The following is a 5,945-nucleotide window of genomic DNA, read 5'->3' as shown; positions in this document are numbered from 1 at the left end:
TAAGTGTTCTGGAATACTCATACTTCTCAATGTTGTCCATAGCTTGTCATGATCCACACAATCGAAAGCCTTTGCGTAGTCAATAAAGCACAGGTTATCTGTTTTTCCAAATTTCATAGTACAGATGATTGAACGCCTCCAGGATGCAGCCCTGGAGGCGTTCAATCATCTGTACTATGAAATTTGGAAAAACAGATAACCTGGTCAATCAATTAGAGGAAGCTCATATTTGTGCCAACTTCAAATAGATGTGACCCAATGGAATATGGAAATCATTGAACAATCATTAATATTAAATGCAAGTAAATTTTTGCTGAAGACAACTACAAAACGATTGCTGTTATATATGTATAGGGAGCTGCCCGAAGATCAAGCTGAATTCAGAAGAGGACATGGAATGAGGGATATCATTATTGATGTCAGATGAATCTTGGTTGAAAGCAGAGAAGACCTGTGCTTAATTGAGGACACAGAGGCATTCAACTAGGTAGATCATAACAAACTATGTATAACATTTCTAAGAATAGGAATTTCAGACACTTGATTGTGCTCATGAGGAGCTGGTACACAGAACATGAAGCAGTTGTTAGAACAATGTGCCAAAATTGTATCTTTTCACCACACCCATCCAATGCACATGTAGGGCAAATACTATGACCATCTGGATTATATAAAGAAGAACGTGGCCATCAGGACTGGAGAAAGTCTCATGAACTACCTGTGACATGCAAATGGCATAACCTTCTTGCTACAAGTGAAGAGGACTTGAAACACTTACTGATGAATACAGACTACAGCTCTCAGTATAGATTGCACCTCAATCTAAAGAAAACAAAAATACAATTGGGCCCATAAATAACATCATGATAAACAGAGAAAAGACTGAGCTTATTAAAGACTTCATTTTGCTTGGATCCACAGTCAATGCTTATGGAAGCAATAGGCAAATAGGTAATGTATTAGGCAAATCTGTCACTTTGAGGACTAAGGTGGGTGTGACTAAAGCCATGGTAGTTTCCTTTCCTTCTTAAGATATGAAAGTTGGGTAATGAATAAGGAAGACCGGAGAAGAATTAATACATTAGAGTTGTGTTGGAAAAGAATATTGAAAGTACCGTGAACTTCCAGAAGAACAAAGAAATCTGACTTGGAAGAAGTACAGCCAGATTGTTGTCAGGAAGGACCAGTTCCTGGAGGAGACACCATGCTTGGCAATGTAAAGGCTCAGAGAGGAAGTCCCTCAATGAGATGGATTGACACATTGGCAGCAACAATGCGCCCAAACATTAAGATCAATTTTAAGGATGGCCCACGACCAGGTAGTGTTTCATTCTGTTGGACACAGGGTTACTATGAGCTGCAATCAACTTGACAACACTTAGCAACAACAAAAATCTTTTTGGAAAGCAAGTCTTTTTTCCCAGGGAGTGACTGGTGGGTTCAAACCACCAACCTTTGGATTAGTGTTTAATCACTACGCCACCAGGGCTTCACACTTGTTTGGATACAGCATTGGAAAAAGAAAAAGGAAAAAGATGGAGGCCTTACACCCAAGAAAGATACAATCTAGTGGCCAGAATGTATACATACAAGCAAGATCATTAACAAGATTTCTGGAACAAAGGGACATAGTAAACTTATTTCTATTGGCCGTGACACCAACTGAAAGGCCTACACCCTAAGTGTGATCAAAGTTCCACAGAGGGAGAAACCATGGGGAATTTTTTTAGTAAAAGGTGACTATATCTATTTGCTTTTCTAAAACGCCCTCACTTAAATCACCTGTTCCTCAAGCCCAGGATTTTCTCCCCAGTTATCTCCATTGTCAGCTAACAATTCAAAAGCCAGCTGCATATATGTGATAAAAATTAATACATCCTCCCCACAACCTCATCTACAATCCTGCCACTTTCAACAGTACCTTTATCTTTGAACTCTGGTTCAAAAGGAAACAAAAAAAGTTAATCAGGAATCAGGAGGTAAGTGGTTAAAACGGGGAAAAATGGCAAGAAGGAGTTTTGAAATGCTTGAAAAACAGAAGAGGATGGACTGTGGATCATAATAATGTAACTGAAGCAATAGTAAAATATTAATCACTGAAAAAACAAGAAGATGGGTCAACTTCCTCTTGGGGGTGGTTCAGGTTGTTTGTGAAACAGTTTTCTTCTAAAAGGAAAAGAGGAAGATGCGCATTTGGAGGAGATGCCTTGTGTTCCAGCCTCCCAGAGGCCAACTGGGATTAGAGCAAGGCGTCTCGCCTCACGCTCTATTGTGGGCTGCAGCTAGAGGCACAACAAGCAAAGGAATGAAATGACTGTTGAGACAGCCAGACTCAAAAATCATCACTTCCCTCTTCTCACAGAATTGACACCTCACCTGGGCGTCTAGAGAGCCCTCCTCCCCCAGGAAAACCACAGTGTCTATAATATTTTCTTCAAAGTCATATAGTTATAAAAGATGTTTAGATGAAACTTTTCCCCTTTCTGGATCAAATTTCCAGTTCATTTTCTCTCCCGCCTCACTTCCCTTGAGTAGACATCACCTTGATTTCTGAAATACCTAGCCCATACCTGAGGGAGCTGTGGCTGCACCTCTTGCAAGCGCAGTGACAACTGGCTTCTTCCAGGTACCAGGCTGTGTCCTCTCACCTTGCCAGCTACATTTAGAGACAGGCTCTCATGTCCAGTGCTGACAAAGAAGGTGGGGACTAATGTATATACACCCCACCCCTGTGAGGCCAGTAGCTACAGCCAGATTTCCTTGTACAACGGACCAAGGTATTTTATCGTGAGCTGACGTGCAATCTCAAATGCAATGGCTTTCGCTTTTCGTGGGCTGCTCCCACACCCATATTCTGCCTTTACCAAAGAACTCTCTCTCCAGGTGCCAAAGGAAAATGCTCTTCATCTAGCGTGATACATAGGAATGGGGAGGGGGAAGCTCTTTTGAAGTAAGATTGAATTTAAAATGGGCAGTATATCTGATGTCATTTTTTCTTTTTCTTTGACTTTTGACAGCTACTTTAATGGTTGAGAACTTTAAACGTAGCAGCGGAGTGCCCTTTAATACTGAACAGCATAAATATTTTCCTTTCTCTTGGGAGTCTCAAAAAGCAACCGAGAAGCAAATGGCAAATCTCTCACAACCATCACCTGGTTGACACAAGGGAAAAACAAATACCATTTGGTTGGCTGTCTTCACCCATTGGCGCCTCTGCTTGGGTCCTGTGTGGGGACTGCTGACTCTGCTCGATGTCTTGTGTTAAAGCTAAATAGACCAGTGTTTGAAAACAGCTATGCTGATACCTGTCAGTTAGTCTCTTTGCTGGAAAATCCTGTTCCACAAGGGCTGTAGGGTGGACATAGGTAAAGGGGGAAGGGAAAGAATGACACGAATTTTCTAATGAGACAGAGAAACTGACTGAGTATTCATCAGGAGGGGGCCCTGCTGGAGCGTTGTAGGATAAGCACTCAGCCGCAATGTTGATTTGAACCACAAGGTTGGTGATTCAAACTCACCAGCCGCTCCTTGGAAACTTTATACAGGGTCACTTTGAGTGGGAATTGACACGACAGCACTTAACAACAACAACAACAAGAATTCATTAGAGAGTTAAGGGAATATAGAAAATGCTTCAAAGTATCTGGAAAGGAGCTACTGTTTAAGCTGATCATCTCAGAGAACAACAAGGATGGGTGAAATGGACAGAGTGGTCAGCTTGCAAAGGTCCTACAGGCCAAATCTGGAACAATTTGATCATCAAAATACAATATACAATTAATAAAGGAGCACAGCCCCTTTATTAATACAGAGGTACCCTGGAAGAAAGGCTTGGAGATCTACTTTCAAAACCCTATAGAGCATAGCTCTACTAGGAGACATCTGGGAATGTCATGAGTCCAAATTGATTCAATGGCTACTGGGGATAAAGGATCATAACCCACTGAGTGAACCAAAAAGTCATAATTCTAGGTTCTTGTTAAGTGCCATCAAGTCGATTCTGACTCATAGTGACTCTGTATAGGGTTTCCAAGGAGCAGCTAGTGGGTTTGAGCTGCCAACCTTGAGGCTGGCAATATAGTGTTTATCCTATAGTACCATACCAGGACTCTCATAATTCTAGACGGGCATTAATAATCAGAACATGGGCTTTACTAAGTATGAATCTAGGAAAATTAGTATCGTGAGAGACAGATGTATTTCAAGGAAATGGCTCATATAGTTGTGAAAGGTGGCAAGTCCCAAGTTTATGGGTCAGTTGTCATGGTAAAGGCTTTGACTCATGGGTCTATGGGAGTTGGTGAAATCCAAACTCTGCAGGTCAGACAGCAGGATACTAGCTCATGTCCCCAGGACGCAGAGGTTAGAGGATAAGTCAGATACAGGATTGAGGAGAGTGAGTTTTGCTAGAATGTCTCTCTATATTGGATGCAGGCCACACCCCCATGAAAACACCCCTTTCTACTGATTGTTTGCTCACACCAGATCACAAAATGGAGGAAAGTTACATAATGTCTACCCACCCACCAACTAGCCAAGTTGTCAACTAGACAGCTGCACGCATCTCCTTCAACCATATGTAGTCTCTAGCGTCAAGGATCAAGTCATACTTGCACTTTATATGAGACCACTAACATGCCTATAACTGAAAACACACTAGCTCCATTCGCATCTTATATTCTATAGTAAGTTATGGAATAATGGAGGAAAGAAAACAAAAGATATCACACATGCAAGTACACATATAACAAAACAAGGAAGAAATGCTAAAAAAGTGACATTCCTTCTTCCTACTCTAGGTCAAGTGGTCGCATTTCAAACTACTTTCTTCCACCTCCTGTTCTGTATCCTCTGCACTCAGCAAGCACCTCAGCTGGTCTTGGTTGTCTGGTAGGGTGACCTAAACCTTCATTTCTGAAAGGTCGTGGCGGTTAGTGGTCATGTGGAAGAGGGCCTCTGTAGTTTTCCATGGACTTTAATCACAGGACATGGTTAAACGTCCAGTCTCTACTAAGGTCCAGGAACAAGTCAAAAGCTATTATTTGAAAGGAAAGCACTATCTGCAGAGGGTAGCATCACTTTGCTCCAAAATCCTAAGGGTATGTGCTATGATTCACCAATAGGAGCCTGACAAAGACTCCAAACAGCATTTCTGTCTACAGTGACACTTCAAGAACCATTAAATCATCCAGATCATATGAGGCAAAGTAGCCTGAACTTGCTGCATTTGAGGTTGAGAATTCAATTGACTGTATAATTCAGCAACTCTTACAACATCAGCTAGGTTCCTACAAGAAATAAAGCTTTGTTACAGGACAAGTGACAACTTTTGGGTCTTATATGCAGTGCTTGAGCTGTGACTCTGAAGCTTTGAACTCATTTCATTCTTTCATCACTTTGTCAAGTGAAAATAGGACCAATCAACCTTATACTTCGCATTCTGATGAAATGGTAGAACTGCGAAAAAGATCAAACACTCAGAGCCTTGTCTCTTGTAAATATTTACTCCAGCAGTGGTGATATTTTGTGCATTTCTATTGCCATCTCAAGCTATGGATTAGCAGTGGCCTCTTTAGTACAGGAGGCAGAGTCATCAGCACCTTTTACACTAGCCAGACATGAGAACTCATTCAGAAAACTCATTGTTATGATTCTGTTCCTCCAGAATTGCTCCTGGTACCAAATGTCTTAGGCCGAGTTCTAACCAGTGATGTGTTAACAGGCCAATGATTAACCCGCGGCACCACCATTTATACAAAGGGATGTGAGGAGTAAGAATAAGATTGACTGGTTTCAAGAAGATAGCTCATGCAGTTGTGGAGGCTGGTGTCAGGCTGGAGGCTTCTCCTAGTTCATGTGGTGGCAGGGGCTGACAAATCCAAACCTGGCAGGTCAGATGGCAGGCTGCTACTTACATACCAGAGGATGAAGACTCACATGTGTAT

This window comes from Chrysochloris asiatica, unplaced genomic scaffold (assembly GCF_000296735.1).
Source record: "Chrysochloris asiatica unplaced genomic scaffold, ChrAsi1.0 scaffold00364, whole genome shotgun sequence".
NCBI lineage: Eukaryota > Metazoa > Chordata > Mammalia > Afrosoricida > Chrysochloridae > Chrysochloris > Chrysochloris asiatica.
This window is presented reverse-complemented; position numbering follows the sequence as displayed.